The following is a 27,031-nucleotide window of genomic DNA, read 5'->3' on the forward strand; positions in this document are numbered from 1 at the left end:
CCTCTATATGTGACATTTTTAAAAGAACAACTACATTTATTTTACATTACAAACCATAACTCTTATGATAATACAAGCTTTAGACAATATAAAGATGATTATCGTTTAGCGATAATCTTAGACTTACAAACTTTACATGTGATGATAACAATACGATTTCTAGCATATTTTACATTACAAATCCTCCGATATGCAGTTTTATTTTTGACACAAATATGCATACTCAAGATCTTGTTTAAATTCAACATGTTGCAGCGGAAGCTTCTAATTATCACCTGAGAATGAACATGCTTAAAACGTCAACATAAAGTTGGTGAGATATAGGTTTAATGCCGGCAGCAATATATATATAGACCACAAGATTTCATATATAAACATTTTAATAAAAATATTCTAAGTGGTTGAGCACTTGGTAACCATACTTAACATTTAATCACGTCGCATATTCCCTTTATTATGAAATCTTACTACACCGTACCAAGTGTAGTCACGAAACGAAGTACTGTGCAACCGTTGAATACTGGTCGTCCAGTCCGGTTGGGGTTGTCAGGCCCGATAGATCTATCAACAGGATTCGCGTTTACAATACCGCTGTAAATAACAGTTACCAAGCTACAGGGAAGTATGCCAGTGGTACAACTCAACGTAGAATATATTTTTCAGTTACTTGTGTCCATAACGTAAAACATAAAATACATGTATTCTCATCCCGAAATACTTAGAGTTTAAAAATGGGACTATATACTCACTGTTGTCTTGAAGATATATATAATTTGACTTGGTCTCCGGTTGATATCACGAACCTATCCATATATAATATATCAATACCTTTTCTTTTTAAACAAACGTCACATATATATACTTGTTATACTTTTAATACTTTGAATAATTCCTTAGTCCGTAGTTAGCAGTTCGTTGTTAGTAATTTAATTTTAATGGTTCATTTTTAGATGTTTAATATACCCGCAATGAAATAAATAAAACCCCCAACGAAATAAATAAAACCCCATCGTATATGTATTGGTCGAGATTAATCTTGACCCACGGTACCGGTGTTGTCAAATGACGTGTTGCGTACATAAAGTACCGGTGTTGTCAAATGACGTGTTGCGTACAATCATGGGATCTTATGATTAATCTTCTCGTGTTGTTTACGGGTGATCCTGAACCATATAAAATTGAATTATAAGTACATATATATAAAATATCATGTTATCTTAGAAAGATGTGATTTTATTTAATTTTTCCCAATTAATCCCGAAGTTAAACTAGTCTTGGATAACCAATTTTGTTTCGGTCATAGTTTCTTCGTTACAACTCCGTTTTCGTTGATTCAACTTGCCATCTCCTTGGATCGAGTCCCTCTTTAAGACTATGAACTGTAAATACCTTAGTTTGTATTCAAATTCACACGGCATAGGTGAAACTTTAGTGAAACTTATGAAGTTAAACATTTTCCTTTATGTAAACAACCTAAATGGTTATTTTTCTAAAAATACTTATACTTTGAATTAAATCATGATATTTTTATGTGTTATCATATTCATAGTAAAAATCATTTTTCCAGAATATAAACCTCCAATTCAAAGTTTAAGATGGTTTTTAATTATCCAACCCAAAACAGTCCCCGGTGACACTCCGACGTCGTAAAAACAGTTTTTAAGATATTCTTTGAAAAACCAAGTTATACCTTGTTAAATTAGCATATATTTAAGTTATATTACAGGTCTTGAAGTATTTTAAAAGTTAAGTTAGAAGGATCTATTTAGTTTGCAAACAAGTTTGAAAACTTTCAAACTATGTTCTTGTTGTTAAAATTGTATACCACAAAATATGATAGCTATATATATATGAATCGAATAAGGTTATAAACATAGATTCTACCTCAAGTTCCTTGGACAAGGTTGCTGTAAAAGAGGAGTAAAAACCTAGAACCAAAAGGGTGATGGAATTGGATGAAAGATTGGAAGTAAGTTTGTGTTCTTGGAAGGATTTCTTGAAGTGTTTTTGTATGGTTTTCTTATGGTGTTTAAGTAAGGTTTTTGAAGCTAATTCATGGGGAAAATGCTTGGAGATGATCAAGTATGATGTTAAGAGTATTTTAAGAGAGAAATGGAAGTGTAAGTATGAGAAAATGGGGTGAAGAAATGGTGTGCATGCATAAAAACGTTTTTAGGTTATAAAGGAAAAAAAGATACCTAACTTTGTTTTCTTGCTAAATAATTCATGCTACTTGACAAATGGTTGGTTCCACATGTTTCTTAATCATTTAAGGCTGCTAAGGAGCAGATTTTTATTGGTATATACCAATAGTAAATACATCTAGAAGCTGCGTATGATACGGGTACATATACCCTAGGTATACGTATAGAAATCTTTGAGAAAACGGAACGAGGATTCAAATATAGCTATCTTTTGTAAATACACTTATATTGTTTTATGTATTTAAGTTATTAAAAGTGATTAAATACATTACTTATACGATATATGTATAAACATTATAAGTCATAAGTATTAATGTCAAATAACGTTACGTATGGTTATCGTTTTGAAAACTTAAGTTAGTAGTTTCAAAATATACTTATAACTTATTGTTATTAATACAAAATGAGATATTAAAACATTCTTAGATCATGTTAAATATGTATATATACATATATATACACAAACGTATAATTATCATATATTGTATAGTTCGTGATATCATCGGTCAAACTAGACGGTCAAACGTTGTGTAAATCTCTTTTCGAAAACATAAGTCTCAACAATTTGGATTGCTTATCATGTTGGTAAGGTTTAATTTATGTAAATATTAATCTTATAAGTATAGAACGATCGAAAAAGTGCGGGTCATTACAGTACCTACCCGTTAAATAAATTTCGTCCCGAAATTTTAAAATTGTACCTATTTTGCGTCATCGGGAAACAAGTGTGGATACTTTTGTTTCATTTAATCCTCTCGTTCCCAAGTAAACTCAGGACCTCTTCGAGCATTCCAACGAACCTTAACGATCGGTATGTTGCTCTGCTTGAGCCGTTTAACTTCACGATCCATGATTTCGATTGGTTCTTCGATGAATTGTAGTTTCTCGTAGACATGGATTTCTTCAAGAGGAATGGTGAGGTCTTCCTTTGCAAGACACTTCTTAAGGTTTGAGACGTGAAAAGTATTATGTACTCCGGCGAGTTGTTGCGGTAACTCGAGTCGATAAGCTACCGGTCCAATGCGTTCGATGATCTTGAACGGGCCTACGTACCTTGGGTTCAGTTTACCCCTTTTGCCAAAACGTATTACACCTTTCCATGGTGATACCTTTAACATAACCATGTCACCGATCTGAAACTCTAATGGTTTCCTTCGAACATCAGCGTAGCTCTTTTGGCGACTACGGGCTGTTTTCAATCTCTCCTTAATTTGTACTATCTTTTCAGTAGTTTCATGTATGATCTCGGGACCAGTTAATTGTCGATCTCCTACTTCATTCCAAAAGATAGGAGATCTACACTTCCTCCCATACAGTGCTTCAAATGGCGCAGCTTTAATGCTCGCATGATAACTATTATTATACGAGAATTCTGCTAACGGTAAATACTTATCCCATCCGTTTCCAAAATCGATCACACATGCCCTGAGCATGTCTTCAAGAGTCTGAATTGTTCTTTCACTCTGCCCGTCAGTTTGCGGATGATATGCGGTGCTCATATCCAAACGAGTTCCTAGGGCCTCCTGTAGTGATTGCCAGAACTTTGAGGTAAATCTACTATCACGATCAGATATAATGGAAATAGGTATTCCATGCCTTGAAACAATTTCCTTTATATACAATCGTAATAGTTTCTCTATTCTATCAGTTTCCTTTATAGGCAAGAAATGTGCAGACTTGGTGAGACGATCAACAATCACCCAAATGGTGTCGTATCCCCAGGCAGTCTTTGGTAACTTCGTGATGAAATCCATGGTAATACCATCCCATTTCCATTCTGGGATTTCTGGTTGTTGAAGTAACCCTGACGGCTTTTGGTGTTCAGCTTTGACTTTGGAACAAGTTAAACATTCCCCAACATATGTTGCAACGTCTGTCTTTAAATTAGGCCACCAATAATGTGTCTTAAGATCTTGATACATCTTTCCAACTCCGGGATGTATCGAGTATCTTGTCTTATGTGCCTCGTTCAATATCAACTTCCTTAATCCACCCAACTTTGGTACCCAAATACGATTTGCAAAATATCGAATTCCATCTTCCCGCATAACGAGTTGCTTCTCATACTTCTTCATTATTTCATTTCCTATATTTTCTTTAGTAAGTGCTTCTCGTTGAACTTCTTTGATTTGTGAGTTGAGATTTATGCGAATTTTTATGTTCATCGCTCGTACTCGAATTGGTTCTCGTTCCTTTCTGCTTAGAGCGTCGGCCACCACGTTTGCTTTCCCGGGATGATAACGAATTTCACAATCATAGTCATTTATTAACTCAACCCACCTACGTTGCCTCATGTTCAGCTGTTTTTGATCGAAAATATGTTGAAGGCTTTTATGATCAGTAAACACAGTGCATTTAACCCCATACAAGTAGTGTCTCCATATCTTCAATGCAAACACAACTGCTCCCAATTCTAGATCATGCGTCGTATAATTCCGCTCGTGAATCTTTAATTATCGGGATGCGTATGCAATAACTTTCTTCCATTGCATAAGAACGCAACCAAAACCTTGTCGCGAAGCGTCACAATATATTTCAAAATCATCGTTCCCTTCTGGTAACGATAAAATAGGCGCCGTAGTCAACTTCTTTTTCAGTAATTGAAATGCACTCTCCTGCTCAGAAGTCCATTCATATTTCTTCCCTTTTTGCGTTAACGCTGTTAACGGCTTAGCTATTCGGGAAAAATCTTGAATAAACCTTCTATAATAACCGGCTAAACCTAAAAATTGGCGTATCTGCATTGGTGTCTTAGGAGTCTCCCATTTTTCAATGGCTTCAATTTTTGCTGGATCAACCTGAATTCCTTTGCTACTAACAACGTGGCCAAGAAATTGCACTTCTTTCAACCAGAAAGCACACTTAGAAAATTTAGCGTATAGCTGTTCTTTTCTCAACAACTCTAATATTAAACTTAAATGCTGCTCATGCTCTTGCTCACTCTTGGAATAGATAAGAATGTCATCAATGAAAACAATAACAAACTTATCTAAATATGGACTACAAACTCGATTCATGAGGTCCATGAATACAGCTGGCGCATTCTTCAATCCAAACGGCATGACCAAAAATTCGTAATGACCGTAACGTGTCCGAAAAGCAGTTTTCGGTATATCTTCTTCTTTGACGCGTAATTGATGATAGCCTGATCTTAGGTCAATTTTCGAATAAACACATGATCCTTGGAGTTGATCAAATAAGTCGTCAATTCTCGGTAGTGGATACCGATTTTTGATAGTTAACTTATTTAATTCACGATAATCTATACACATTCGGAAAGATCCATCTTTCTTCTTGACGAATAAAATTGGAGCTCCCCACGGTGAAGTACTTGGTCGTATGAATCCACGATCCAGTAATTCTTTTAACTGGCTCTGAAGTTCTTTTAACTCAGATGGTGCAAGTCTATATGGAGCACGGGCAACTGGTGCAGCTCCTGGTACTAAATCTATTTGAAATTCTACAGATCTAAATGGAGGTAGTCCCGGCAACTCTTCCGGAAAAACTTCAGGAAAATCTCTTGCCACAGGCACGTCGTTGATGCACTTCTCTTTTTCTTTCTTTTCGACTTTATTAACATGTGCTAGAATAGCATAACATCCCTTTTCTAAACACTTCTTGGCTTTCAAACAGCTAATGAGTTTTAGCTTTGAGTTACCCTTCTCTCCATAAATCATCACCGGCATTTTATCCTTACAAGGAATGCGAATTGCCTTCTTGGCACACACAACTTCAGCTCCTACTTTGGACATCCAGTCCATGCCGACTATTACATCAAAACTTCCTAATTCTACGGGTATTAAGTCAATTTTAAATGTTTCTCCGGCTAAATTTATTTTACAATCACGGCAAATTTTATCGGCTTTAATTAGTTTACCATTAGCTAACTCAATCATGTACTTAGCATCTAGAGGTAATGATGAACAATTCAATTTAGCGTAAAAACCTCTACTCACGTAACTTCTATCGGCACCAGTATCAAATATAATAGATGCGGATAAGTTATTAATGGTAAACGTACCCGTAACAAGCTCCGGGTCTTCACACGCCTCTCTAGCATTAATAACAAATGCTCTTCCACGTGCAGATCCATTATTCTTCTCTGGATTTGGACACTGGCTCTTATAGTGACCTTGTTTTCCACACCCATAACAAGTAATGGTAGCCAAAGCAGTTCTATTTGCATTGGTGGCAGGAGTCTTGGTACCATTTGTATTTGTAACGAGGGCCCTACAATCTTTAGCAAGATGACCCTTTCGATTACATTTGTTGCATACCACATTACAGTAGCCAGAGTGATGTTTGTGGCATCGGTTACATAAAGGATTTTATCCTTTGTAACCAAAGCTTAAACCACTACCCGCACCTTGCGTGATTTCTTGTTTCTTAAAAGATTGTTGTTGGTTACCTCGATCATAATTTCCATTCCACTTTCTTTTGTTACCTGATACCTTCACATCAGTATTGGATACTTTCTTATCCATGATGACCTGATCCATTAGCTCGTTTGCCATGGTTATAGCTTCATGAATTGTCTTAGGTTTTGATGCTGTAACATTTGCCTTGACCTTTTTGGGCAAACCATCTTTGTACATTTCAATCTTCCGTTCTTCGGTTGGGACCAATTCAGGACATAGCAAAACTAATTCCATGAATCGCTGATTGTAGTTGGTGATTTCAGTACCAACAACCTTCAGGCTTCGTAATTCATCTTCCAACTTCCTAACCTCGTTCCTTGGACAATACTCGTTGATTAACATTGTTTTGAATTCTTCCCAAGGAGTATCATAAGCTACATCTCCTCCTACAGCCTTCACATAATTTTTCCACCACGTGAGTGCACTATCTTGTAAAGTGCACGATGCATACTTGGTCATGTCCTTTTCAACACAACAACTTATTTTAAACACAGTCTCCATCTTTTCTATCCACCGGGTTAAACCGATCGGTCCTTCTGTTCCACTGAATGATGAGGGCTTGCAAGCTTGAAAAGTTTTGTAAGTGCACCCCACACGAGGATTTGGGTTAACTGCAGCACCTCTTGCAGCCTCGACCCATAACATTCTGTCGTTCACTCGCTGATTGATGAGTTCCTGGATTTCTTGTTCCGTCATTCGGTTCAATCGCGCCATATTCTTCTATAAGAATGAAAAGAAAATAATTATTCACATGGAATATTATAGATGTAGTGTATATTTACAGTACATTATAGCTTATTAATTATATGAACCAGGTATTATTATAAAAGCCTTTTCTTCTTATTAGCGTTTTATAATTATATCTAGGGTAGTACCTACCCGTTAATGTCCATACTTAATAGCTTAGTACAGAATCAATTACTACCATCTAAATAATACTTAACCATGGAAAATTATTGCATTTCACACTTCACTATTTTACATATGCTTATCTTACATCAAACATTAAGCAAACCACACTAATAATATTATACAAAACATTATATGATCCCATGGTTTAATAAGGCAGCGCATCGTTTGGTCTATTTTCTAAGACGTTTAGGTTCAATGAATCGCCTAACGCTCATCCTAGCTGTCTGCCTATATTTTGGCTGTGGGACTGAAGAACTGGATGCCGGGATAGAATGAATAGGAATAGCGGGAATAGGGGTGGTAGTGTCTAGTGGAGTTGGTGCCACATCATCCTTATTAAACTCAAGATTTGAATTTTCTAATTCATTAGCCTTTCGTTTCTTTCCTAGTTCGAACTTGTCTTTCGTAATTTCCTGTATTTCTTCCTCGGGTTCACTTTCCTCCTCGGGTTCACTTTCCTCCTCGGGTTCACTTTCCGGGTTCTTTATAGTTGGTTCATCTGGAATTTGTGAGTCTTCCCCAAAGATATTATTTTCGTCATCGGATAGGTTAATGACTGAAACACCATCTGAAGATTCTGATTCGGAGTCGCTGAATGTGATAATAAGTTTTGAGCCCGACATCTACAACAACTAACCCATTAGTACTACATAATATTTACATATAAATTTTAACCAACAATGATAAGCAATGGTTTTAAAAATCAGACCCGGTCAAAGTCCAGACTTACTAATGTATCCTAACGACTTCTCGGTTAGACACACTAATGCAAACCTGGTTCGCTAAGACCACCGCTCTGATACCACATGTCATAACCCGTCCTTAACCATAAGAACGTGTTAGATAACGTATGATTTCATTGCGAGGTATTGACCTCTATATGCGACATTTTTAAAAGAACAACTGCATTTATTTTACATTACAAACCATAACTCTTATGATAATACAAGCTTTAGACAATATAAAGATGATTATCGTTTAGCGATAATCTTAGACTTACAAACTTTACATGTGATGATAACAATACGATTTCTAGCATATTTTACATTACAAATCCTCCGATATGCAGTTTTATTTTTGACACAAATATGCATACTCAAGATCTTGTTTAAATTCAACATGTTGCAGCGGAAGCTTCTAATTATCACCTGAGAATGAACATGCTTAAAACGTCAACATAAAGTTGGTGAGATATAGGTTTAATGCCGGCAGCAATATATATATAGACCACAAGATTTCATATATAAACATTTTAATAAAAATATTCTAAGTGGTTGAGCACTTGGTAACCATACTTAACATTTAATCACGTCGCATATTCCCTTTATTATGAAATCTTACTACACCGTACCAAGTGTAGTCACGAAACGAAGTACTGTGCAACCGTTGAATACTGGTCGTCCAGTCCGGTTGGGGTTGTCAGGCCCGATAGATCTATCAACAGGATTCGCGTTTACAATACCGCTGTAAATAACAGTTACCAAGCTACAGGGAAGTATGCCAGTGGTACAACTCAACGTAGAATATATTTTTCAGTTACTTGTGTCCATAACGTAAAACATAAAATACATGTATTCTCATCCCGAAATACTTAGAGTTTAAAAATGGGACTATATACTCACTGTTGTCTTGAAGATATGTATAATTTGACTTGGTCTCCGGTTGATATCACGAACCTATCCATATATAATATATCAATACCTTTTATTTTTAAACAAACGTCACATATATATACTTGTTATACTTTTAATACTTTGAATAATTCCTTAGTCCGTAGTTAGCAGTTCGTTGTTAGTAATTCAATTTTAATGGTTCATTTTTAGATGTTTAATATACCCGCAATGAAATAAATAAAACCCCCAACGAAATAAATAAAACCCCATCGTATATGTATTGGTCGAGATTAATCTTGACCCACGGTACCGGTGTTGTCAAATGACGTGTTGCGTACATAAAGTACCGGTGTTGTCAAATGACGTGTTGCGTACAATCATGGGATCTTATGATTAATCTTCTCGTGTTGTTTACGGGTGATCCTGAACCATATAAAATTGAATTATAAGTACATATATATAAAATATCATGTTATCTTAGAAAGATGTGATTTTATTTAATTTTTCCCAATTAATCCCGAAGTTAAACTAGTCTTGGATAACCAATTTTGTTTCGGTCATAGTTTCTTCGTTACAACTCCGTTTTCGTTGATTCAACTTGCCATCTCCTTGGATCGAGTCCCTCTTTAAGACTATGAACTGTAAATACCTTAGTTTGTATTCAAAATCACACGGCATAGGTGAAACTTTAGTGAAACTTATGAAGTTAAACATTTTCCTTTATGTAAACAACCTTAAATGGTTATTTTTCTAAAAATACTTATACTTTGAATTAAATCATGATATTTTTATGTGTTATCATATTCATAGTAAAAATCATTTTTCCAGAACATAAACCTCCAATTCAAAGTTTAAGATGGTTTTTAATTATCCAACCCAAAACAGTCCCCGGTGACACTCCGACGTCGTAAAAACAGTTTTTAAGATATTCTTTGAAAAACCAAGTTATACCTTGTTAAATTAGCATATATTTAAGTTATATTACAGGTCTTGAAGTATTTTAAAAGTTAAGTTAGAAGGATCTATTTAGTTTGCAAACAAGTTTGAAAACTTTCAAACTATGTTCTTGTTGTTAAAATTGTATACCACAAAATATGATAGCTATATATATATATGAATCGAATAAGGTTATAAACATAGATTCTACCTCAAGTTCCTTGGACAAGGTTGCTGTAAAAGAGGAGTAAAAACCTAGAACCAAAAGGGTGATGGAATTGGATGAAAGATTGGAAGTAAGTTTGTGTTCTTGGAAGGATTTCTTGAAGTGTTTTTGTATGGTTTTCTTATGGTGTTTAAGTAAGGTTTTTGAAGCTAATTCATGGGGAAAATGCTTGGAGATGATCAAGTATGATGTTAAGAGTATTTTAAGAGAGAAATGGAAGTGTAAGTATGAGAAAATGGGGTGAAGAAATGGTGTGCATGCATAAAAACGTTTTTAGGTTATAAAGGAAAAAAAGATACCTAACTTTGTTTTCTTGCTAAATAATTCATGCTACTTGACAAATGGTTGGTTCCACATGTTTTTTAATCATTTAAGGCTGCTAAGGAGCAGATTTTTATTGGTATATACCAATAGTAAATACATCTAGAAGCTGCGTATGATACGGGTACATATACCCTAGGTATACGTATAGAAATCTTTGAGAAAACGGAACGAGGATTCAAATATAGCTATCTTTTGTAAATACACTTATATTGTTTTATGTATTTAAGTTATTAAAAGTGATTAAATACATTACTTATACGATATATGTATAAACATTATAAGTCATAAGTATTAATGTCAAATAACGTTACGTATGGTTATCGTTTTGAAAACTTAAGTTAGTAGTTTCAAAATATACTTATAACTTATTGTTATTAATACAAAATGAGATATTAAAACATTCTTAGATCATGTTAAATATGTATATATACATATATATACACAAACGTATAATTATCATATATTGTATAGTTCGTGATATCATCGGTCAAACTAGACGGTCAAACGTTGTGTAAATCTCTTTTCGAAAACATAAGTCTCAACAATTTGGATTGCTTATCATGTTGGTAAGGTTTAATTTATGTAAATATTAATCTTATAAGTATAGAACGATCGAAAAAGTGCGGGTCATTACAATATTTTTGTAATTTTATGAGATATTTCATGCTAGTTGCCAAATGATGGTTCCCACATGTGTTAGGTGACTCACACGGGCTGCTAAGAGCTGATCATTGGAGTGTATATACCAATAGTACATACATCTAAAAGCTGTGTATTGTACGAGTACGAATACGGGTGCATATGAGTAGAATTGTTGATGAAACTGAACGAGGATGTAATTGTAAGCATTTTTGTTAAGTAGAAGTATTTTGATAAATGTATTGAAGTCTTTCAAAAGTGTATAAATACATATTAAAACACTACATGTATATACATTTTAACTGAGTCGTTAAGTCATCGTTAGTCGTTACATGTAAGTGTTGTTTTGAAACCTTTAGGTTAACGATCTTGTTAAATGTTGTTAACCCAATGTTTATAATATCAAATGAGATTTTAAATTAATATATTATCATGATATTATCATGTATGAATATCTCTTAATATGATATATATACATTAAATGTCTTTACAACGATAATCGTTACATATATGTCTCGTTTAAAAATCATTAAGTTAGTAGTCTTGTTTTTACATATGTAGTTCATTGTTAATATACTTAATGATATTTTTACTTATCATAGTATCATATTAACTATATATATATATATATCCATATATATGTCATCATATAGTTTTTACAAGTTTTAACGTTCGTGAATCACCGGTCAACTTGGGTGGTCAATTGTCTATATGAAACATATTTCAATTAATCAAGTCTTAACAAGTTTGATTGCTTAACATGTTGGAAACATTTAATCATGTAAATATCAATCTCAATTAATATATATAAACATGGAAAAGTTCGGGTCACTACAGTATCTACCCGTTAAATAAATTTCGTCCCGAAATTTTAAGCTGTTGAAGGTGTTGACGAATCTTCTAGAAATAGATGCGGGTATTTCTTCTTCATCTGATCTTCACGCTCCCAGGTGAACTCGGGTCCTCTACGAGCATTCCATCGAACCTTAACAATTGGTATCTTGTTTTGCTTAAGTCTTTTAACCTCACGATCCATTATTTCGACGGGTTCTTCGATGAATTGAAGTTTTTCGTTGATTTGGATTTCATCTAACGAAATAGTGAGATCTTCTTTAGCAAAACATTTCTTCAACTACCGAGATGGTACATTCAGGTTGTGTATCGACTACCGAGAGTTGAACAAACTTACCATCAAGAACCGCTACCCACTACCGAGAATCGACGACTTATTTGATCAACTACAAGGCTCGTCTGTTTATTCAAAGATTGACTTACGTTCCGGGTATCATCAAATGCGGGTGAAAGAAGATGATATTCCAAAGACTGCTTTCAGAACACATTACGGTCATTACGAGTTTATGGTCATGCCGTTTGGTTTAACTAATGCACCAGCTGTGTTCATGGACCTTATGAACCGAGTGTGTGGACCATACTTTGACAAGTTTGTCATTGTTTTCATTGATGACATACTTATTTACTCAAAGAATGACCAAGAACACGGTGAACATTTGAGAAAGGTGTTAGAAGTATTGAGGAAGGAAGAATTGTACGCTAAGTTTTCAAAGTGTGCATTTTGGTTGGAAGAAGTTCAATTCCTCGGTCACATAGTGAACAAAGAAGGTATTAAGGTGGATCCGGCAAAGATAGAAACTGTTGAAAAGTGGGAAACCCCGAAAACTCCGAAACACATACGCCAGTTTTTAGGACTAGCTGGTTACTACAGAAGGTTCATCCAAGACTTTTCCAGAATAGCAAAACCCTTGACTGCATTAACGCATAAAGGGAAGAAATTTGAATGGAATGATGAACAAGAGAAAGCATTTCAGTTATTGAAGAAAAAGCTAACTACGGCACCTATATTGTCATTGCCTGAAGGGAATGATGATTTTGTGATTTATTGTGACGCATCAAAGCAAGGTCTCGGTTGTGTATTAATGCAACGAATGAAGGTGATTGCTTATGCGTCTAGACAATTGAAGATTCACGAACAAAATTATACGACGCATGATTTGGAATTAGGCGCTGTTGTTTTTGCATTAAAGACTTGGAGGCACTACTTATATGGGGTCAAAAGTATTATATATACCGACCACAAAAGTCTTCAACACATATTTAATCAGAAACAACTGAATATGAGGCAGCGTAAGTGGATTGAATTATTGAATGATTACGACTTTGAGATTCGTTACCACCCGGGGAAGGCAAATGTGGTAGCCGATGCCTTGAGCAAGAAGGACAGAGAACCCATTCGAGTAAAATCTATGAATATAATGATTCATAATAACCTTACTACTCAAATAAAGGAGGCGCAACAAGGAGTTTTAAAAGAGGGAAATTTAAAGGATGAAATACCCAAAGGATCGGAGAAGCATCTTAATATTCGGGAAGATGGAACCCAGTATAGGGCTGAAAGGATTTGGGTACCAAAATTTGGAGATATGAGAGAAATGGTACTTAGAGAAGCTCATAAAACCAGATACTCAATACATCCTGGAACGGGGAAGATGTACAAGGATCTCAAGAAACATTTTTGGTGGCCGGGTATGAAAGCCGATGTTGCTAAATACGTAGGAGAATGTTTGACGTGTTCTAAGATCAAAGCTGAGCATCAGAAACCATCAGGTCTACTTCAACAACCCGAAATCCCGGAATGGAAATGGGAAAACATTACCATGGATTTCATCACTAAATTGCCAAGGACTGCAAGTGGTTTTGATACTATTTGGGTAATAGTTGATCGTCTCACCAAATCAGCACATTTCCTGCCAATAAGAGAAGATGACAAGATGGAGAAGTTAGCATGACTGTATTTGAAGGAAGTCATCTCCAGACATGGAATACCAATCTATATTATCTCTGATAGGGATGGCAGATTTATTTCAAGATTCTGGCAGACATTACAGCAAGCATTAGGAACTTGTCTAGACATGAGTACTGCCTATCATCCGTAAACTGATGGGCAGAGTGAAAGGACGATACAAACGCTTGAAGACATGCTACGAGCATGTGTTATTGATTTCGGAAACAGTTGGGATCGACATCTACCGTTAGCAGAATTTTCCTACAACAACAGCTACCATTCAAGCATTGAGATGGCACCGTTTGAAGCACTTTATGGTAGAAAGTGCAGGTCTCCGATTTGTTGGAGTGAAGTGGGGGATAGACAGATTACGGGTCCGGAGATTATACAAGAAACTACCGAGAAGATCATCCAAATTCAACAACGGTTGAAAACCGCCCAAAGTCGACAAAAGAGCTACGCTGACATTAAAAGAAAAGATATAGAATTTGAAATTGGAGAGATGGTCATGCTTAAAGTTGTACCTTGGAAAGGAGTTGTTCGATTTTGTAAACGAGGGAAATTAAATATCAGGTATATTGGACCATTCAAGATTATTGATCGTGTCGGACCAGTAGCTTACCGACTTGAGTTACCTCAACAACTCGCGGCTGTACATAACACTTTCCACGTCTCGAATTTGAAGAAATGTTTTGCTAAAGAAGATCTCACTATTCTGTTAGATGAAATCCAAATCAACGAAAAACTTCAATTCATCGAAGAACCCGTCGAAATAATGGATCGTGAGGTTAAAAGACTTAAGCAAAACAAGATACCAATTGTTAAGGTTCGATGGAATGCTCGTAGAGGACCCGAGTTCACCTGGGAGCGTGAAGATCAAATGCAGAAGAAATACCCGCATCTATTTCCAGAAGATTCGTCAACACCTTCAACAGCTTAAAATTCCGGGACGAAATTTATTTAACGGGTAGATACTGTAGTGACCCGAACTTTTCCATGTTTATATATATTAATTGAGATTGATATTTACATGATTAAATGTTTCCAACATGTTAAGCAATCAAACTTGTTAAGACTTGATTAATTGAAATATGTTTCATATAGACAATTGACCACCCAAGTTGACCGGTGATTCACGAACGTTAAAACTTGTAAAAACTATATGATGACATATATATATGGATATATATATATATATATAGTTAACATGATACTATGATAAGTAAACATATCATTAAGTATATTAACAATGAACTACATATGTAAAAACACGACTACTAACTTAATGATTTTTAAAAGAGACATATATGTAACGATTATCGTTGTAAAGACATTTAATGTATATATATATCATATTAAGAGATATTCATACATGATAATATCATGATAATATAATAATTTAAAATCTCATTTGATATTATAAACATTGGGTTAACAATATTTAACAAGATCGTTAACCTAAAGGTTTCAAAACAAAACTTACATGTAACGACTAACGATGACTTAACGACTCAGTTAAAATGTATATACATGTAGTGTTTTAATATGTATTTATACACTTTTGAAAGACTTCAATACACTTATAAAAATACTTCTACTTAACAAAAATGCTTACAATTACATCCTCGTTCAGTTTCATCAACAATTCTACTCGTATGCACCCGTATTCGTACTCATACAATACACAGCTTTTAGATGTATGTACTATTGGTATATACACTCCAATGATCAGCTCTTAGCAACCCATGTGAGTCACCTAACACATGTGAGAACCATAATTTGGCAACTAGCATGAAATATCTCATAAAATTACAAAAATATGAGTAATCATTCATGACTTATTTACATGAAAATAAAATTACATATCCTTTATATCTAATCCATACACCAACGACCAAAAACACCTACAAATACTTTCATTCTTCAATTTTCTTCATCTAATTGATCTCTCTCAAGTTATGTCTTCAAGTTCTAAGTATTCTTCATATATTCTACAAGTTCTAGTTACATAAAATCTAGAATACTTTCAAGTTTGCTAGCTCACTTCCAATCTTGTAAGGTGATCATCCAACCTCAAGAAATCTTTGTTTCTTACAGTAGGTTATCATTCTAATACAAGGTAATAATCATATTCAAACTTTGGTTCAATTTCTATAACTATAACAATCTTATTTCAAGTGATGATCTTACTTGAACTTGTTTTCATGTCATGATTCTGCTTCAAGAACTTCGAGCCATCCAAGGATCCGTTGAAGCTAGATCCATTTTTTTATTTTCCAGTAGGTTTATCCAAGGAACTTAAGGTAGTAATGATGTTCATAACATCATTTGATTCATACATATAAAGCTATCTTATTCGAAGGTTTAAACTTGTAATCACTAGAATATAGTTTAGTTAATTCTAAACTTATTCGCAAACAAAAGTTAATCCTTCTAACTTGACTTTTAAAATCAACTAAACACATGTTCTATATCTATATGATATGCTAACTTAATGATTTAAAACCTGGAAATACGAAAAACACCGTAAAACCGGATTTACGCCTTCGTAGTAACACCGCGGGCTGTTTTGGGTTAGTTAATTAAAAACTATGATAAACTTTGATTTAAAAGTTGTTATTCTGAGAAAATGATTGTTATTATGAATATGAAACTATATCCAAAAATTATGTTAAACTCAAAGTGGAAGTATGTTTTCTAAAATGGTCATCTAGACGTCGTTCTTTCGACTGAAATGGCTACCTTTACAAAAACGACTTGTAACTTATTTTTCCGACTATAAACCTATAATTTTTCTGTTTAGATTCATAAAATAGAGTTCAATATGAAACCATAGCAATTTGATTCACTCAAAACGGATTTAAAATGAAGAAGTTATGGGTAAAACAAGATTGGATAATTTTTCTCATTTTAGCTACGTGAAAATTGGTAACAAATCTATTCCAACCATAACTTAATCAACTTGTATTGTATATTATGTAATCTTTAGATACCATAGACACGTATACAATGTTTCGACCTATCATGTCGACACATCTATATATATTTCGGAACAACCATAGACACTCTATATGTGAATGTTGGAGTTAGCTATACAGGGTTGAGGTTGATTCCAAAATATATATAGTTTGAGTTGTGATCAATACTAAGATACGTATACACTGGGTCGTGGATTGATTCAAGATAATATTTATCGATTTATTTCTGTACATCTAACTGTGGACAACTAGTTGTAGGTTACTAACGAGGACAGCTGACTTAATAAACTTAAAACATCAAAATATATTAAAAGTGTTGTAAATATATTTTCAACATACTTTGATATATATGTATATATTGTTATAGGTTCGTAAATCAACCAGTGGCCAAGTCTTACTTCCCGACGAAGTAAAAATCTGTGAAAGTGAGTTATAGTCCCACTTTTAAAATCTAATATTTTTGGGATGAGAATACATGCAGGTTTTATAAATGATTTACAAAATAGACACAAGTACGTGAAACTACATTCTATGGTTGAATTATCGAAATCGAATATGCCCCTTTTTTTTAAGTCTGGTAATCTAAGAATTAGGGAACAGACACCCTAATTGACGCGAATCCTAAAGATAGATCTATTGGGCCTAACAAACCCCATCCAAAGTACCGGATGCTTTAGTACTTCGAAATTTATATCATATCCGAAGGGTGTCCAGGAATGATGGGGATATTCTTATATATGCATCTTGTTAATGTCGGTTACCAGGTGTTCACCATATGAATGATTTTTATCTCTATGTATGGGATGTGTATTGAAATATGAAATCTTGTGGTCTATTATTATGATTTGATATATATAGGTTAAACCTATAACTCACCAACATTTTTGTTGACGTTTTAAGCATGTTTATTCTCAGGTGATTATTAAGAGCTTCCGCTGTCGCATACTTAAATAAGGACGAGATTTGGAATCCATGCTTGTATGATATTGTGTAAAAACTGCATTCAAGAAACTTATTTTGTTGTAACATATTTGTATTGTAAACCATTATGTAATGGTCGTGTGTAAACAGGATATTTTAGATTATCATTATTTGATAATCTACGTAAAGTTTTTTAAACCTTTATTGATGAAATAAAGGTTATGGTTTGTTTTAAAATGAATGCAGTCTTTGAAAAACGCCTCATATAGAGGTCAAAACCTCGCAACGAAATCAATTAATATGGAACATTTTTAATCAATAAGAACGGGACATTTCAGTTGGTATCCGAGCGTTGGTCTTAGAGAAACAGAATTTTGCATTAGTGTGTCTTATTGAGTTTGTTAGGATGCATTAGTGAGTCTGGACTTCGACCGTGTTTACTTGAAAAATGATTGCTTAACAAATTTTGTTGGAAACTATATATTTTTAACATGTGAATATTATGTGATATATTAATCTCTTAACGCGTTTGATATTATGTGATAGATGTCTACCTCTAGAACAAGTTCCATTGACTCACCTAATAATAATGAAGAGTCAAATGTAAATTGGAATGATTCGTGGACTGATTCACAAGTTCCCGAAGAGGAACCGGAAGAAGAGTCGGAACCGGAAGAAGAATCGGAACCGGAAGAAGAATCGGAACCGGATGAAGAAATAGAACCGGTGGGGGAAATAATAAAACGGTTAAGTAAAAGAAAATCCTCAACCAACCGACCAAGGTTAATTATGGTCAATGGTGTTTCCGCCAAGGAAGCAAAATATTGGGAGGATTACCAATTCTCCGATGAATCGGATTCCGACGAGAATTCCGTTGATGTTATAGAAATTACCCCAACTGAATTTAAAAAGGCAAAAGAAAATAATAAGGGAAAGGGCATAAAAATAGAGAGATCTAATTCCAACCCCGATGAACTTTATATGTATCGTCAACCCCCGAAGTCCTTAAGTTGTAACAATGACCCGGGAACCTCTAAACCACCAGGTTTTTCTAAACCAATGTGGAAAACGACGGCTCGTATTAGGGGAACATCATATATCCCTAGAAACTTGGCAAAACAAACCAAAACTGAAGAAGAAGAAACAAGCGAGTCAGAATAAGATAGTTGTATTCGTGTGGTGTAATATATGTAATATACTGTGCTTATGCTTTATGATATATGTAAAAATTGCTTGTATTAATAAGTATTTTTTTTTATGAATCTAACTCTTGTCTATTTTACAGTATAAAAATACAAAATGGATAGACAACCCAATATTTTAAGAGACCTACCCGGAGACATGATTGATGAAATCTTGTCTAGAGTCGGTCAGAATTATTCGGCACAACTATTTAAGGCGAGATTAGTTTGTAAGACATTCGAAGAATGTTCCAAGAATGCCTTGGTTTATAAAAGGCTTTCGTTCGAAAGATGGGGTATATCACATTGGGAAATCCATAAGTTACGATGTGTTTAATTTGACGCATATATTGCGGGGAACCCAAATGCTATTTTACGCAATGGGTTAAGAAATTATTTTGACTCAATATATCCGAATATTGGACTTCGTGATTTAGAAAAAGCGGCTAACATGCAACATAAAGAAGCATGTTATGCTTACGAATTAGTAATGTTCGCTTCTCACCAAAGTGAGAACAAGAACATCGGGCTACAACTATTAAACAAAACGTTCCCACAAGTGACGGAGTCGGTAATTGGGGTAAGAAATGAGGTTTTTAGATTGTTACGGGACTGTTGGACATTACGTAACCCTCGTCCCTTTGACGACGTTACAACACGCTGTCTTATCAACGGCCATAACGGTTATGTTCCACAAGACCAAGGAAAGGAAGTAATCCTAGTAAAACCAGAATGCATGACTTGTTTCTGGACGTATGAATTACGTGTCTTTATTGCCTTTGCTGAACGACTTGTGTACTAGCTAGAATTATCTTTACAACCATCTTGTATCAAATTTATTGTGTGCTATATTTCATGCTATATGTAAAATAAGCGGTATTGTAAGTTTGTAAAATATTGTGTAAAAGTTTGAACGCGAAATATTATTATAATCAGTTTTTCATATAGAATTGTAGTAGTTGAATTGTATATTAGCTACTAAGTATGAACTTAACGGGTAGGTACTACCCGAATTTAAACTTATAAAATGCTAATATGAAGAAAAAGCTTTTATAAATGAGTTCATATTATGCTACGAAATACTATTAACTACTCTTAATATTCTGTATGATTAACTTGTTCCATTTGACTATTTTGAAGGAAATGGCACCGACTACTCGACACACCGTGAATATGAATGAAGAGGAATTCCGTACTTTTCTAGCTTCAAACATAGCCGCAGTACAGGCTGCGCTACATACCAACAATAACCTTGGATCTAGCAGTACAGGAAATCGTGTAGGATGCACCTACAAAGAATTCACTGCCTGCAAACCTTTGGAATTTGATGGAACCGAAGGACCGATCGGATTGAAACGGTGGACCGATAAAGTCGAATCGGTGTTTGCCATAAGTAAGTGTACTGAAGAGGACAAAGTGAAGTACGCTACGCATACCTTCACAGGTTCTGCGTTAACATGGTGGAATACCTATCTAGAGCAAGTGGGACAAGACGATGCGTACGCACTACCGTGGTCAGCATTCAAGCACTTGATGAACGAGAAGTACCGTCCCAGAACCGAGGTCAATAAGCTCAAGACAGAACTTAGAGGGTTACGAACCCAAGGATTTGATATTACCACGTACGAAAGACGATTCATAGAATTGTGCCTATTGTGTCCGGGAGCATTCGAAGATGAGGAAGAGAAGATCGACGCGTTTGTGAAAGGATTACCGGAAAGAATCCAAGAAGATATAAGTTCACACGAGCCCGCCTCCATACAACAGGCATGTAGAATGGCTCACAAACTAGTGAACTAGATTGAAGAAAGAATTAAAGAACAGACTGCTGAAGAGGCCAATGTGAAGCAAGTCAAAAGAAAGTGGGAGGAAAACGGTGATAAGAATCACCAATACCACAACAACAGCAATTACAACAATAATCGCAACATTTATCCCAACAATCGCAACATCAATCGGAACTACAACAAACGGCCCAACAACAACAACAACAACAGCAACTACAACAATCATCCCAACAACAATAATAACCGCAACAACAACAACAATCAGAAGCAGCTATGCAAAAGGTGTGAAAAGTATCACTCGGGGTTCTGCACCAAATTTTGCAACAAGTGTAAAAGAAATGGTCATAGCGCGGCGAAGTGTGAGGTCTATGGACCAGGGGTTAATAGAACGAAAGGAACAAATGGTGTTGGAACGAGTAATGGCGGAGCAAGTAGTGTCGGAGCAAGTTATGCCAATGTAGTTTGTTATAAATGTGGAAAACCGAGCCACATTATTAGAAATTTCCCGAACCAGGAGAACACAAATGGACAAGGCCGCGGAAGAGTTTTCAATATTAATGCGGCAGAGGCACAGGAAGACCCGGAGCTTGTTACGGGTACGTTTCTTATTGACAATAAATCTGCTTACGTTTTATTTGATTCGGGTGCGGATAGAAGCTATATGAGTAGAGATTTTTGTGCTAAATTAAGTTGTCCATTGACGCCTTTGGATAGTAAATTTTTACTCGAATTAGCAAATGGTAAATTAATTTCAGCAGATAATATATGTCGAAATCGAGAAATTAAACTGGTTAGCGAAACATTTAAGATTGATTTGATACCAGTAGAGTTAGGGAGTTTTGATGTGATAATCGGTATGGACTGGTTGAAAGAAGTGAAAGCAGAGATCGTTTGTTACAAAAATGCAATTCGCATTATACGAGAAAAAGGAAAACCCTTAATGGTGTACGGAGAAAAGGGCAACACGAAGCTACATCTTATTAGTAATTTGAAGGCACAAAAACTAATAAGAAAAGGTTGCTATGCTGTTCTAGCACACGTTGAGAAAGTACAAACTGAAGAAAAGAGCATCAATGATGTTCCCATTGCAAAAGAAATTCCCGATGTATTTCCGAAAGAATTACCGGGATTACCCCCACATCGATCCGTTGAATTTCAAATAGATCTTGTACCAGGAGCTGCACCAATAGCTCGTGCTCCTTACAGACTCGCACCCAGCGAGATGAAAGAACTGCAAAGCCAATTACAAGAACTTTTAGAGCGTGGTTTCATTCGACCAAGCACATCACCATGGGGAGCTCCTGTTTTGTTTGTCAAGAAGAAAGATGGTACATTCAGGTTGTGTATCGACTACCGAGAGTTGAACAAACTTACCATCAAGAACCGCTACGCACTACCGAGAATCGACGACTTATTTGATCAACTACAAGGCTCATCTGTTTATTCAAAGATTGACTTACGTTCCGGGTATCATCAAATGCGGGTGAAAGAAGATGATATTCCAAAGACTGCTTTCAGAACACGTTACGGTCATTACGAGTTTATGGTCATGCCGTTTGGTTTAACTAATGCACCAGCTGTGTTCATGGACCTTATGAACCGAGTGTGTGGACCATACCTTGACAAGTTTGTCATTGTTTTCATTGATGACATACTTATTTACTCAAAGAATGACCAAGAACACGGTGAACATTTGAGAAAGGTGTTAGAAGTATTGAGGAAGGAAGAATTGTACGCTAAGTTTTCAAAGTGTGCATTTTGGTTGGAAGAAGTTCAATTCCTCGGTCACATAGTGAACATAGAAGGTATTAAGGTGGATCCGGCAAAGATAGAAACTGTTGAAAAGTGGGAAACCCCGAAAACTCCGAAACACATACGCCAGTTTTTAGGACTAGCTGGTTACTACAGAAGGTTCATCCAAGACTTTTCCAGAATAGCAAAACCCTTGACTGCATTAACGCATAAAGGGAAGAAATTTGATTGGAATGATGAACAAGAGAAAGCGTTTCAGTTATTGAAGAAAAAGCTAACTACGGCACCTATATTGTCATTGCCTGAAGGGAATGATGATTTTGTGATTTATTGTGACGCATAAAAGCAAGATCTCGGTTGTGTATTAATGCAACGAACGAAGGTGATTGCTTATGCGTCTAGATAATTGAAGATTCACGAACAAAATTATACGACGCATGATTTGGAATTAGGCGCGGTTGTTTTTGCATTAAAGACTTGGAGGCACTACTTATATGGGGTCAAAAGTATAATATATACCGACCACAAAAGTCTTCAACACATATTTAATCAGAAACAACTGACTATGAGGCAGCGTAGGTGGATTGAATTATTGAATGATTGCGACTTTGAGATTCGTTACCACCCGGGGAAGGCAAATGTGGTAGCCGATGCCTTGAGCAGGAAGGACAGAGAACCCATTCGAGTAAAATCTATGAATATAATAATTCATAATAACCTTACTACTCAAATAAAGGAGGCGCAACAAGGAGTTTTAAAAGAGGGAAATTTAAAGGATGAAATACCCAAAGGATCGGAGAAGCATCTTAATATTCGGGAAGACGGAACCCGGTATAGGGCTGAAAGGATTTGGGTACCAAAATTTGGAGATATGAGAGAAATGGTACTTAGAGAAGCTCATAAAACCAGATACTCAATACATCCTGGAACGGGGAAGATGTACAAGGATCTCAAGAAACATTTTTGGTGGCCGGGTATGAAAGCCGATGTTGCTAAATACGTAGGAGAATGTTTGACGTGTTCTAAGGTCAAAGCTGAGCATCAGAAACCATCAGATCTACTTCAACAACCCGATATCCCGGAATGGAAATTGGAAAACATTACCATGGATTTCATCACTAAATTGCCAAGGACTGCAAGTGGTTTTGATACTATTTGGGTAATAGTTGATCGTCTCACCAAATCAGCACATTTCCTGCCAATAAGAGAAGATGACAAGATGGAGAAGTTAGCACGACTGTATTTGAAGGAAGTCGTCTCCAGACATGGAATACCAATCTCTATTATCTCTGATAGGGATGGCAGATTTATTTCAAGATTCTGGCAGACATTACAGCAAGCATTAGGAACTCGTCTAGACATGAGTACTGCCTATCATCTACAAACTGATGGACAGAGTGAAAGGACGATACAAACGCTTGAAGACATGCTACGAGCATGTGTTATTGATTTCAGAAACAGTTGGGATCGACATCTACCGTTAGCAGAATTTTCCTACAACAACAGCTACCATTCAAGCATTGGGATGGCACCGTTTGAAGCACTTTATGGTAGAAAGTGCAGGTCTCCGATTTGTTGGAGTGAAGTGGGGGATAGACAGATTACGGGTCCGGAGATTATACAAGAAACTACCGAGAAGATCATCCAAATTCAACAACGGTTGAAAACCGCCCAAAGTCAACAAAAGAGCTACGCTGACATTAAAAGAAAAGATATAGAATTTGAAATTGGAGAGATGGTCATGCTTAAAGTTGCACCTTGGAAAGGCGTTGTTCGATTTGGTAAACGAGGGAAATTAAATCCAAGGTATATTGGACCATTCAAGATTATTGATCGTGTTGGACCAGTAGCTTACTGACTTGAGTTACCTCAACAACTCGCGACTGTACATAACACTTTCCACGTCTCGAATTTGAAGAAATGTTTTGCTAAAGAAGATCTCACTATTCCGTTAGATGAAATCCAAATCAACGAAAAACTCCAATTCATCGAAGAACCCGTCGAAATAATGGATCGTGAGGTTAAAAGACTTAAGCAAAACAAGATACCAATTGTTAAGGTTCGATGGAATGCTCATAGAGGACCCGAGTTCACCTGGGAGCGTGAAGATCAGATGAAGAAGAAATACCCGCATCTATTTCCAGAAGATTCGTCAACACCTTCAACAGCTTAACATTTCGGGACGAAATTTATTTAACGGGTAGATACTGTAGTGACCCGAACTTTTCCATGTTTATATATATTAATTGAGATTGATATTTACATGATTAAATGTTTCCAACATGTTAAGCAATCAAACTTGTTAAGACTTGATTAATTGAAATATGTTTCATATAGACAATTGACCACCCAAGTTGACCGGTGATTCACGAACGTTAAAACTTGTAAAAACTATATGATGACATATATATATATATATATATATATATATATATATATATATATATATATATATATATATATATATATATATATATATATATATATATATATATATATATATATATATATATAGTTAACATGATACTATGATAAGTAAACATATCATTAAGTATATTAACAATGAACTACATATGTAAAAACAAGACTACTAACTTAATGATTTTTAAACGAGACATATATGTAACGATTATCGTTGTAAAAACATTTAATGTATATATATCATATTAGGAGATATTCATACATGATAATATCATGATAATATAATAATTTAAAATCTCATTTGATATTATAAACATTGGGTTAACAACATTTAACAAGATCGTTAACTTAAAGGTTTCAAAACAACACTTACATGTAACGACTAACGATGACTTAACGACTCAGTTAAAATGTATATACATGTAGTGTTTTAATATGTATTTATACACTTTTGAAAGACTTTAATACACTTATAAAAATACTTCTACTTAACAAAAATGCTTACAATTACATCCTCGTTCAGTTTCATCAACAATTCTACTCGTATGCACCCGTATTCGTACTCGTACAATACACAGCTTTTAGATGTATGTACTATTGGTATATACACTCCAATTATCAGCTCTTAGCAGCCCATGTGAGTCACCTAACACATGTGGGAACCATCATTTGGCAACTAGCATGAAATATCTCATAAAATTACAAAAATATGAGTAATCATTCATGACTTATTTACATGAAAACAAAATTACATATCCTTTATATCTAATCCATACAACAACGACCAAAAACACCTACAAACACTTTCATTCTTCAATTTTCTTCATCTAATTGACCTCTCTCAAGTTATGTCTTCAAGTTCTAAGTATTCTTCATATATTCTACAAGTTCTAGTTACATAAAATCAAGAATACTTTCAAGTTTGCTAGCTCACTTCCAATCTTGTAAGGTGATCATCCAACCTCAATAAATCTTTGTTTCTTACAGTAGGTTATCATTCTAATACAAGGTAATAATCATATTCAAACTTTGGTTCAATTTCTATAACTATAACAATCTTATTTCAAGTGATGATCTTACTTGAACTTGTTTTCGTGTCATGATCCTACTTCAAGAACTTTCAAGCCATCCAAGATCCTTTGAAGCTAGATCATTTCTTGTCACTTCCAGTAGGTTTACCTACTAAACTTGAGGTAGTAATGATGTTCATAACATCATTCGATTCATATATATAAAACTATCTTATTCGAAGGTTTAAACTCGTAATCACTAGAACATAGTTTAGTTAATTCTAAACTTGTTCGCAAACAAAAGTTAATCCTTCTAACTTGACTTTTAAAATCAACTAAACACATGTTCTATATCTATATGATATGCTAACTTAATGATTTAAAACCTGGAAATAAGAAAAACACCGTAAAACCGGATTTACGCCGTCGTAGTAACACCGCGGGCTGTTTTGGGTTAGTTAATTAAAAACTATGATAAACTTTGATTTAAAAGTTGTTATTCTGAGAAAATGATTGTTATTATGAACATGAAACTATATCCAAAAATTATGGTTAAACTCAAAGTGGAAGTATGTTTTCTAAAATGGTCATCTAGACGTCGTTCTTTCGACTGAAATGACTACCTTTACAAAAATGACTTGTAACTTATTTTTCCGACTATAAACCTATACTTTTTCTTTATATATTCATAAAATAGAGTTCAATATGAAACCATAGCAATTTGATTCACCCAAAACGGATTTAAAATGAAGAAGTTATGGGTAAAACAAGATTGGATAATTTTTCTCATTTTAGCTACGTGAAAATTGGTAACAAATCTATTCCAACCATAACTTAATCAACTTGTATTGTATATTATATAATCTTGAGATACCATAGACACGTATACAATGTTTCGACCTATCATGT

This window comes from Rutidosis leptorrhynchoides, chromosome 3 (assembly GCF_046630445.1).
Source record: "Rutidosis leptorrhynchoides isolate AG116_Rl617_1_P2 chromosome 3, CSIRO_AGI_Rlap_v1, whole genome shotgun sequence".
NCBI classification, from domain to species: domain Eukaryota; kingdom Viridiplantae; phylum Streptophyta; class Magnoliopsida; order Asterales; family Asteraceae; genus Rutidosis; species Rutidosis leptorrhynchoides.